This window comes from Schistocerca piceifrons, chromosome 2 (assembly GCF_021461385.2).
Source record: "Schistocerca piceifrons isolate TAMUIC-IGC-003096 chromosome 2, iqSchPice1.1, whole genome shotgun sequence".
Classification (NCBI taxonomy): Eukaryota; Metazoa; Arthropoda; class Insecta; order Orthoptera; family Acrididae; genus Schistocerca; species Schistocerca piceifrons.
In genome coordinates, this window is record NC_060139.1 from 636949223 (window position 1) to 636961663 (window position 12441).

Below are 12441 nucleotides of genomic sequence, written 5' to 3' on the forward strand. Positions count from 1 at the left end.
CGGTTCAGTAGATCTGAAGTGCCCATACCGCGTGTTTAACAACACGTCATTTCGAGAAAAATGCGTTTGAAGTTTTGACTACATATAAATGCAATATTATGCAACGTACGTGCAATTTGCTATTCCGTGTCCATAAACTAGTGCTTCCTCTTCGTCAGGGCCTTCAGAATTGCTGAATACACTTCGTTGAATCTGCCCACTACCAGGAAAGTCGCAATCTCCACAGTCTTCGCACCAGAATGCAAATGCTTGGAGGCTAACTTCCAAACACACGCGTTCAAACTTTCATTTGAATATTTTGTATTTCTTCCCAAGCATCAGTACAATAACTCGTCCTCCGAAAGAGAAGACATAATGTGCGTGAAAAAGGCCGATTTCAGGCAGGTACGTTTTTTTGTTCAACCACAAATAACATACATTTCCATACCGTATTCGGAGAAACCGTTTCAGGGGTGGATTCCAAACACTTTTATGGATCCAAAAATGAAATTAAAAAAAAAATCGATATTTTGAACCAAAAGATAGTAAACCTCCCCTTAAGTACATCAATAAACACCTGTAACCCTACAACAGAACTAAAATTATGATGACAATTAAATCCTTAATTTTTTGAAGAAATCAAGAGGCTCAGTGCTCAGTTTGCCCAAAGTCTTTCATCACAAGCCCGCAAGAGCCTTACAATAATGGAAATACTAAGTCACTTACTTCGCAATCTGGCGAAACCCCTGCCATGGTACGACGCCCTAAGAATCACAACAAACTACTCAATTTGAAGCTGGAACGGGAGATCCGCAGAATTGCGTGTGACCGGCCAACACTTAGGTATCTCGCGGAGACGGGAATGCTGCCGAAGCAGAAGGAAAACGTGTTCTTGTCCCTGACCAGCATAACTGTAGCGCGTCGTCCGCTGCCGATACAAGGCTGTCAGCACGCACCAAGCAACAAAAAGCAAAACAAGTTTGATAATAATTAACTTACACAGTAATATTTAAACGGGCAATTAAAGATTGAAGTTAAAACTGTTGAAGGTGTTACAGAGAAGTGCGGCAGTCCACAACGTGTACATCCGACTAAACAAGTGTTACTTGCCGTGGTGTACTGTTCTCCGTTGATTACCACAAGTGATAAGTGATAATTGAGTGAAAAATGGGAAGAGCACGAGTAAGCGGCAGCAGGCGAGGCTACAGGGGCGCAGACGGCGCGGGCGCCCGGTCTCCGGCGGCAGGTGAGGCCTCGCTTCCCGACTTCGGGGAGCTCATCCGGTCCCAGGTGAGTGCGGCGCTGCACACTAAAGACACGCTAGACGTAATCGTGTAATCCATCATGGACTCTGTGACGGCCGCGGTCATGGAAAAACTGCAAGTCTGTCGGGCGCAATAGCACCGAAATCCAGTCTCTAAGAAAGTCCCTGGCCGCACAAGAGAAAAAAGCCACCGACCTAGAAGCTAAACTGTCTGCGGCCACCGATGAAATTGAGCAGTATCAGCGAAGGAACAGCTTGCGCTTGTTTGGGGTAGCTGGAAACGATTGTGAAAACACCGACGACCTGGCCATTAGCCTCGTGCGTGAGAAACTTGGCGTGCAGATTGACGTGGCCGATATTGACAGAAGCCACCGTGTTGGGCGCAGGATGCCAGGTGCCACGAAACCTAGGCCCATAATAATTAAATTTGTGTCATACCGGAAAAGAACTGAAGTGTTTGCTCAGAAAAGAAAACTCGCCAAGAGTGGGGTTACCCTGAGGGAAGATCTGTCGCGCGAAAGACCAAAGTTTAGAACGCTGCGATCCCACAGTTCGGCCTTCAAAATGTATGGACCCAGGATGGCAGGATCGTAGTCAAGACAAAAGGAGGGAGGAAAACGGTGACGAACATGTTCGAACTGAAAGACTGAGCGAAATCTCGCGATACACAAATTCTCGTATTGTGCTCTGTCGAATATATGTTAATTTTTATTCTTTCTTTTCATTTTTTAACGTAAATATTACTTCGTTATTTCTATAAGTACCATAAGTACACTATTTAAAATCAGTCAATTGTTTCACATAAATATTGCTTCTTTATTTGTCTATCATAGGTGCTCATGTATATTTATATTGTCAATCAAACGGGAATTAACATTCTCCATTAACAGGAATCTCCTTAAAACCGTCTTTCTATATCTGTTATTTTCATCCTTGTCACTACCACTACTACTACTATTATCTCTTTCGTAACCACTACCGCCACTTTCCATCTTTCTTTTCGCTCCTTCTCCTATACCTCCAGCCTGTCTTTCACCTTTAGCCCACAGACGCTTGAGTCAGCCACGACCTAGGGCACACCTGTAAATATGTCTTCCCCCGCGAAAGCCAGCTTTTGTCCTTCATCCGGCCAGCAGGTAAACGGAGCGCGCTCGGTCCTACAGGCGGCCACAATGGGACGGACCGGTTCCGGCGGCGGGCTCTTTGTGGCCCATGCGAACGCGTAGTCGCTAACGGCTCACATCGACAAGTTCTATGACCTGTTCTGCCAATCGCTGTTCCATATTATCCTCGTCTCTGAAACTTGGTTGAAACCAAACATTTCTTCCGATGCTCTCCGAATCACTGGTTACTCTCTCCTAAGGGCAGATCGTGAAACACGACGCAGGGGTGGTGTGGATGCCTATGTTCGCTCTGATCTGACACCTACTATACTACGCACATCGGATGCAAAGGGCGAAGGAGAAGCAGAGTTCTTGTTTTTCGAAATAAATACGTCAAATCAGAAACTGATAATTGGAGTAATCTATAAGACCTCCAAACGTCGGTGCCATGTCCTCATTTCAGTCTGCCCTGTCCTCGCTCGTGACACAGTATGAACACACAATCATTATGTGTGACACAAACATCGACTTACAGTTAAATTTTCTCCCTCTGCAGTAAAACTGAGGAGACTGTTCCACTCCAATGATATGGCTCTGAGCATTATGGGACTTAACATCTTAGGTCATCAGTCCCCTAGAACTTAGAACTACTTAAACCTAACTAACCTAAGGACATCACACACATCCATGCCCGAGGCAGGATTCGAACCTGCGGCCGTAGCAGGCCCATCAATGATATGAGTTTAACACCGCTGGACCCAACTCATCACACGCCACACAGCCATACACTCACAGATATAACAGCAACAAAGCGACCAGATAAAACAATTCGCGCCAGTCAGACATCCGCTCTGGGACTCTCTGCTCATGACGTGAGATTCTTAAATTACTCAATGCATACTACCAAAGAAAAATCTCACCTCGTAACCTACAGAAACCTAAAAAATGTTAACAATGACGCTCTTCAAAAAGATTGCTCAGACGTCCCTTGGCATGACATAAGCAATGAACCGACTTTAGACGGAAAAATTCGGGAATTATGTCGCAAAATTATTGCACTGTATGATAAACATGCTCCTCAACGCACTGTCAAGGTAAAGACAGCTCCCGCTCCGTGGCTCACCACTGCATTACGCCAGTTAATGAATAAACGTGATGCAGCAAATAGGGCCTTCAAGCGTAACCCAACTCCCGAGCCGTACGAAGATTGTAGGAAACTCCGAAACAGAACCAAGCAAGGCGTGAGGAACGCCAAAATCAGACATGCTCGCTCTGTCGTATACGGCATATCAAAACCAGCTGCGCTGTAGAAAAAGCTGCGCAGTTTCGGTATAGGGAAGCGTAGATCTGACGCTGTTTATCAAGCGTCTGCAGAAGAATTAAACGATTTCTTCTCAACAGCTGTAAACTGCCACGCAGCGACAAGTTACCAGCCCCAAGTTATCAATCTCTCGAGAGAAAAGTTTTTCCCAAAACATGTTACTACCGGCACAGTACACAAGGCAATTATGAGAATATCTTCCGAGGCAGTAGGAAATGATGGAGTGAGCATTGGCATGATGAAGAACGTCGTAGACACTATTATTCCAGTTATCACAGACATCTTCAACCTGTCTCTTGTCAGTAGTACATATCCTACTGAGTGGAAGCAAAGTTTAATTCAACCTATACCCAAGACTGACAACCCTAAGTGTTCAAATGGCTCTGAGCACTATGGGACTTAACATCTATGGTCATCAGTCCCCTAGAACTTAGAACTACTTAAACCTAACTAACCTAAGGACAGCACACAACACCCAGCCATCACGAGGCAGAGAAAAATCCCTGACCCCGCCGGGAATCGAACCCGGGAACCCGGGTGTGGGAAGCGAGAACGCTACCGCACGACCACGAGATGCGGGTGACAACCCTAAGTCGCCATGTGATTACAGGCCGATCAGCATACTACCTGCAATATCTTAAGTCCTAGAATACATCGTCCATGAACAGCTGACGGATTACCTCTAACCTCATAACATCCATGACAAATATCAGTTAGGCTTTCGAAAGCACCATAGTACAGCAACTGCATTAATCAAACTAACTGATGACATTAAACATGCTATGGACAGACGTGAAGCTACCATCCTAACACTGCTTGACTTTAGCAAGGCTTTTGACACAGTTGACTTTGATATATTACTAATTAAAATGAAACAGCTGAATTTCTCAAACAGCGCAATACACTGGTTCGACAGCTACCACACAAACAGAAGCCAACAAGTCATTTGTGGGTCGGAAAAGTCATCATGGAAAAACGTGCGCTCTGGAGTTCCCCAAGGCTCCGTCCTTGGTCCATTACTTTTCTCTCTGTACATTAATGATATTCCTTCAGTGATTCACTCCTGCAACTACCATCTATTCATCCAACTGTACATATGTGTAAGCCCCAAGAACATTGCTGACGCAGTAGCGAATATGAACGCAGTTCTTTGCTCTGTTTCTCGATGAGCACAGAACCTAGGTCTGAAACTAAACCCCAAGAAATCCCAGGTCATACTTATATCGCATCATAAGTTAATCACCCGGTACTTTCGCGAAACAATCCCTCAAATACTCCTCAATGGTACCCAACTACCATACCAAAAAATAGTAAAAGACCTTGCAATAATCTTGGATTAACACCTAAACTGAGAAGAACAAACAGTCACAGCTTGCCGGAAATCGCTCTCCTCCCTACATGCAATTCAAAAATTTAGAAAAATATTTCCAACCCATGTTAAACAAAAATTAGTCCAAACACTAGTCTTGCCTAATCTTTACTACTGTGATGTAGTTCAATACGGCACAAATAGTGAAAATTCGAGATGCCTCGAGCTAGTGATGAATGCTTGCGTTAGATACGTGTGCAATATACGGTTGTATGATCATATCAGTCCTTCATACTCCCAGCTAGGTTGGATACGCCCACATAAGGCACGCGATCTCCACACGATTTGTTTACTTCATCGATTTCTTAGCCACTGGTGCCCCCAATACTTATCTTCTCACATTAAACACCTATCATCATTCCACAACCGCAATACCAGATCGGATACGTCTAGCATCTTGGCTGTACCTTTACATAACACAAAATCTTTCTCCGTGTCATTCTCCATCTCAGCCATACGACTATGGAATGCGCTCCCCTGTGATCTGTGTCTTATCCAGAACCACTCAACATTCAAGAGGGAACTCAAAACTTACATATTAGGGACGGTATAGCCACCATTGTTGTGCCCCTCTCATCTCTTTCTTTCTCCTCTCCATCACAGCTTCGAATTTTACCATTCTATTTCTCTTCCTCTAACCTATCTACATCTTTTTCACCCCATTCCATCGTCTTATGTCTCTGCTCGATGAGAATAACTCACAAGCTGCAAGAACATAACGAGAAAATTCCAAACTAGCAATAGGACTGACATTCATAAAAGAAAAACATGTTTACTTTCATATACATAGTCATTATTATTATTATTATTATTATTATTAATATTATTATTGATTGTTATAATAATTTTTATTGTTATAATTATCATTGTACTACTGTTATTATCTCTATATTTTTCTTTAACATTAATACTGTATAACACGTTATATGTCCTTAATGTTCTGTAGAAACTGTAATTTGTTCAATCTGAGTATGTCTGGTTAGGTGTAAGAGAGGGCCTGAAGGCCCTAATCTTGCCAGGTAAAATAAATGCATAAATAAATAAATAAAACTTCAGTATAAGAGCGGCCCGCTCATAACACTGCAATTAAACGTTCCAAGCAATAACAAGAAGCTAAGTACAAGGTCATTTAAAAGAACAATTAGATAATGATTCAAACAAGATTTAAAAGGTCAAGGTATGCCTTTACTAGGGCCTCTTAGAGGCTAATAGACACTGTAATTGGGGTACGCACTGAATGGCAGATGTAATCCGAAGGACTCCTCAAATACAAGCACGCACACAAACATGATCCACACGTGCCTACATTTAGGCAGAGCACCCAAAACTTTAGTAACAGGGCCAATCCAATAACTTGCCCATGGAAGGGCCATGAGGTTAAATGGTCTCCATAGAAAATTTCAGACAAATGCAAAGGAGGTCAGTACCTTCAGAACTCTAGGTATCAACCGGAAAGTTCTGCCGTGCTGCTCGTGGCAGCTAACGAGATGTTCAGTACATCTCGGTGTATTTAGCATACCACAGTCGACTGTGTAGTTGACGTAGAGGGAAACCAAGAGATGAATATAGTAAGCAGATTCAGAAAGATGTAGATTGCGGTGGGTATTTGTAGATGAAGAGACTCGAACTGGATGGAGTAGAATGGAGAACTGCCTCAAACCAGTCTTCGGACTGAAAACCACAACAAACAACGAGTAACTGAATGTCATTTTAATATATCTTTCAAGGACATTCGATGCTTCTAAAACTGTTCCAGTCAACTGTTAGTGATATGACTATGAACTGGAAACGCGAAGGAACAACCATAGCTAAAACACTTGAATAATGATGACAAAGCCAGCGGCTGTATTTGGATTCTTTTTAAAAGATGCTATAAGTTTCGACACCACATGGTGTCATCTTCAGGCATCGAACATAATCTGCCACCCACAACCGTTTTCATATGCAATGGACAGGATCGCGTGTAGCGGACCAAAGTAACTGGATTCCGTATCTTCTGTGGCAATAACAATGCCATCACGGTTGTCGTCAGACTGCACTGACGGGCTGGGACCGTCGAGCATTGCGGAGGGTGTTTATAAAAAAATCACATGAAAGCAGCGGAAGAGATCACCCGTGAGTTCCAAAGGGCAACCAGCAGCCCAGGTATCATAATGATTGTGGGTGAGGAGGTAAGATAAATACAATAGAATGGTCGAGCAGATCCTTATAAGCCGAATATTTCTGTAGTCAGTGCTAAGCGAAGCTTCATGTGGTATGAAGAGCAACGCCACTGGAGAGTGGATGACAGGAAACGAGTAATTGATCACGCTATGTCCTGTGGCAATACGAAGTAAAGATTTGGGTTTGAATGACGCTCAGAGATGCTTACCTTGCGTCATGTGCAGTGCCAACAGTGGAAGTACGAAGGAGTGGTGTTACGGTAAGGCGTATATTCCGTTGTTAGGTTGTGTTCCCCTTATCGCACTTAAGAAAATGTTAAATGCCGAAGAATATGAACATATTTTAGAGCTGAGTGTGCTGTGTACAGTGGAGCAGCAGTTCGGAGACAATGACTGCACCAGCATGATAATACACGCAGTCATATAGCAGTATCTGCGGGGCATTGGCTTGTTGACAGCACCTACATAATCCACTGAGGCCGGCGTTTACACTTTTCATCATCTGCCTGTTCTCAGAAATATGCTGTTTTCATCCGTCAGACTCTGTTTTCCATGACTTTGGTATAGATCCCCTGCACGGTGCCCTGAGCCACCCTCGGCTCCCTATCCGTGGCGGAGACCCAGTGAGCAAAGACTACGGCCGTCGATCCGTCGGACGTGTCCATACCATCTCAGTGGCCGAGCATCGATCCTATACATGAGTAGTTTCAGTGCTTCCATCTCCATTCTTACGTACTCGTTCCTCAGTCGATCCGAACTGGTCGCTCTCAAGCTTCGCCGTAACCCATCCATATCGACAGGCTCAGATTTCCCTCTTTAAGTGATCTATACTCCGATCTACATGTCAGAATGCCTTCAGACACAGCACGTAGCACTACCAGCTTTGTTCGTGCAGTCATGTTCTGACTCCCAAAGAGACCAGTTAATGGCATAATAACCACACTCGCTCGAGCTATGCTGCGGAATATGTCCATTTTACATTGGCCAGTCGTATCGATTAATGAACCCAGACACAAACACTTCCACATTTCTTGCCAGGCCAAACTCAAAATCCAAATCCTCACCTATCCCACATCCAATAACAACATATTGTTTTATCCACATTCACTCTTAGCCCCTATTCTCAGCGGCTAGCACACTGGACTCGCATTCAGGAGGACGAAGATTCAATCCTGTGTTCGGGCATCCTGATTTAGGATTTTCGTGATATCCCTAAATGCTCCAGGTAAATACCGGAATGGTTCCTTCGAAAGGGCACTCCTGACTTCCTTTCCTGGTCCGATGAGACCGATAACCTAGCTGTCTGTTCTCCTCCCCCAAAACAACCCCACCCATCCCAAGTTCCTGTTGTTTATAAGCACCCACTACTTAATTATGTAATGCATGAACAAAAACATTCTTGTAAGGGACTGTCACGCCCAGAGTCCCGACCTCAAAGCAAGAGATCATTTTGGGATGAATTACGTTAAATTCACTACAGATTCCACCACTGGAGGGCCGGCCGCTGTGGCCGAGCCGTTCTAGGCACTTCACTCTGGAAGAGCGCGACCGCTACGGTTGCAGGTTCCAATCCTGCCTCAGGCATGGATGTTCTAGGAAACTGATGACCTCAGAAGTTAAGTCCCATAGTGCTCAGAGCCATTTGAACCAAATAATAATGTCGTGTGACGAGAGTCTCCCAACGGGTAGACCGTTCGCCTGGTGCAAGTCTTTCGATGTGACTGCACTTCGGCGACTTGCGCATCGATGAGGATGAAATTATGATGATTAGGACAACACAACACTCAGTCCCTGAGCGGAGAAAATCTCCGACTCAGCCGGGAATCGAACCCGGGCCCTTAGGATTGACATTCTGTCACGCTGACCACTTTTTTTTTGCGCCAGAACCACTTTTTTTTTCAAAGCCAAACTCAAATTTCTTTTTCCTTTAAGAACAAATTGTGAGGAATAAATAAGGAATTTTTTTTTCAAAAAGAAAACAAAGACTCCAATTCTACTGGTTTCTCCATCCAGTAAACAAAAATGAGTCTCCTTCGTCTTGTTGGCGAAGAAGCAATCTTTTGGAACAAAAAAAAAGTTTCTCAAAGCCAAAATCAAATTTCTTTTTCCGTTAAGAACAAATTATGAAGAGTAAAGAAGGAAAAGCTTTTTAAGTCGTCGTGCGACTCGTAGTTAAAGTCCAGTTCTTACAGGAGCTCCTGAAGTGTATCCGCCTACAGCATGCCTGCTCGTCCAAGCGTGTCTTCTGATGGCGTAGGCGTGGGTTCTGGGTAGCAGATCTATTCAGTTCGGTTCGGTTTATACAGTTTTCAGCTTCTCAGGGCTTGGACGTTCCAGCTACTAGGTGGGTCATCGAAAGTGCTCCGTAAGAAATTGGAAATATATTGTTTATAGCGTGGGTTGCGTATCAGGACGCAGTGTCGTTCGTTGAGATAAGTCCAATATCTTAGCGTAGACTTAACGCCAGAAGTAAAAAGATAGCGGATCGTGTGGCCACAGATCCAATTCACAGAGTTAGTTTTGGCGGAGGGGTAGAAAGTCTTATCGGGATACAAAAGCATGTGGACGTCGATCTGAACCGGTGTCTGACGAGTAAGAAACGCCAAAATTCGCCGCGCAAGTGTCCAGACGTCTAGCGCTGTGCCACAGTGGAACCGGTGGACATCCGTGTCATCCACTCCACAGTGGGTGCAGAGGGATTAATCGGCGAGATGGATGCGGTGCAGACGATCTCGGTTAACTTGTTTGCCATTCACGGTGATGTACCACGCTGATTGAACGTCTGATTCGAGAAAACGCTCATGGATCGCCTTCCATATGTTGCGCCACACGTACTGTGGATACTTATGTTCGATGTGTTTGGACGGGAGGCACTGTATGAACAATTCGGAGACTGTTTTCGTGAGGTACAAACGTGTAAGTGGTAAGGACCGGTAGATGTAACTGAACTCCAGGAAAAATCGTTGGATGTAATAAAAGGGGGTTGGAATGGTCGATACCAGTACTGGGGCGGACAAAGAGGCCGGTGCAAAGTTGTGAAGCAGGAGGCTAGTAAGGCTGTGCGGGCAACGATGCCAAAGTTTTAGTTGGGAGCTGACGTATAGTGCCTTGACACGAGTCGGCACGTGGATGAGTCCCACCCCGCCACGATCTCGTGGCAGTGCAAGGGATTCATACTGCACCTTGAATAACATCCCCGAGCTGACGAAGGAGTCGAATGCCATCAACAGTCGTCGTGCCAGGAGACTTGGGACTGGTAGTACTTGAGCCACGTGTGGTATACGGGAAGCATGATACATGTTCACGTATTGCGCGCGTTGGATAACGTCGAGAGCTCGTAGCCGGTGGTCTGCGAGATTTGCTCTGATTGTCTGTAGCAAGCGTCTACCATTGATAGTCGCTGAGCGGCGCAGGTCTGCTGTGAAAGCAAGTCCAAGACACCGTATGGTGGCGGCGACACTAAGGGGGGCAGCGCATCTCTCCGGCAAGCCCTCACCAATGAGCAGGACCTTGGATTTTGACACGTTGAGGCAGCTCCCCGACGCTTCTCCGTAAGTCGCCACCCATGTCAGTGCTGCTCGTACTTCATCTTCACTGCGCAGATATAGTACTATGTCGTCTGCGTAGGCTGTACAACAAAAACGGTGGCCTTGCACAGCCATGCCTTCCAAACGTTGGCGCATGCCCTGGAGCAGGGGTTCCAAGGCGAAAGCATACAAAATCGTGGAAAGAGGGCATCCTTGTCGTACAGATCGTGCGATGACCAGGGACGGTGTAAGACGACCATTGTACATGATTTTAGAGATTTCCCTACTCAACAGGCGCATAACCACTGTGACAATACCGCCAGGAAAACCCATATGCTGAAGAACTGTCCGTAAATAGAAGTGGTCAACACGGTCGAAAACCTGGCTAAAGTCCAGTGAAGCCAAGGCGCCCGGGAGACGCTGATGATGCGCTAATGCTATCATGTCTCTGTAACGGCAAAGGGCCGTACGGATGTTGTCGTCGCCTCCTAGGGAAGTCTGGTCGCAGGATGTGACGTAACGTGTGACCTTCTTGAGTCGCGATGCCAGTAGCCGTGTGAATATTTTCAAGTCGCTGTTGAGAAAAGTAATTGGTCGATAGTCCTGGACCCTCGATAACCCGCGCGGTTTATGTACGGGGATAATAATTCCTTCTAGAAAGGCGTACGGGACCACTGTCATCGGTGACATCAGCTCTTGTGCAATTGGCGTCCACGTGGAAGCCAACAAATATTGAAAAATTTTATAAAATTCGATGGGTATACCGTCAGGTCCAGGAGATCTGATATCGGAACCCGCCTTGATAGCGTCTGCCACTTCATCTGTGGTTACGTCGTCTTGGAGGTCATGCACTTCATCCTCCGGAAGAGTGTTCGTAGTAAGCTGAGCGACTTCTGTGACCAGTGCTGCAGAATGCGGTACGGCTGCGTAGAGCCCGGCAAAATGAGCATGGAGAGCACGACCGATGGTTTGTTGGGTGTCGTGCCGGCGCCCTTCCACATCAGTGAGGACTTGGATCAGAGCTCGTCGTCGTCGTTGTCTTTCCTGAAGGAGGTGGTACATCGACGGACGTTCTTGAGGGATTCGATTAGAAGCTCGAGAACGGACTACAGTGCCTTCCAAGTTACGCCGCATGATCAAGGAGATCGGCGCCTTCGTGCGATGGACCATCGACTGCCGGGCTGGCAAGAAAGGCATCGTCGTACAGTCACGTAGAATGGTGTAGTAGAATTGCAGGGTATTAGTTTTCCACGCCTTTAATTCCTTCCCATAACTCATCAGAGTCTTCCTGAGGGTCGGCTTTGCACAGGAGAGCCACCTTGATAAGGTGGAATCATAGGCTTCTCGACGATGGTGGCAGCGTGCCCACGCTTCTTCGACCATACGGCGACAGTCTGAGGAGGTCAGGTGAGCGACATTGAGTTTCCACAGACCACGACTATGCCACACTCGCTGTCGGGCGAGAGTGACGTCACAGAGGTATGCATCATGGTCTGAAAAGGCCAAAGGCCAGACCTCCGCATGACGTGTGCCATCAGCAAGGGAGCGGGTAACGTAGATGCGATCTATGCGGCTTGACGTGTGAGAGGTGTAGAATGTATAGCCCGGTTGAATTCCGTGGAGCTTCTTCCATGTGTCAACAAGTCGGAGACGGTCGATGACCACTGAGAGAGATGCTCAAGGGGAATGTCGCGGGAGTTGGTCCGCGGGCTCTTG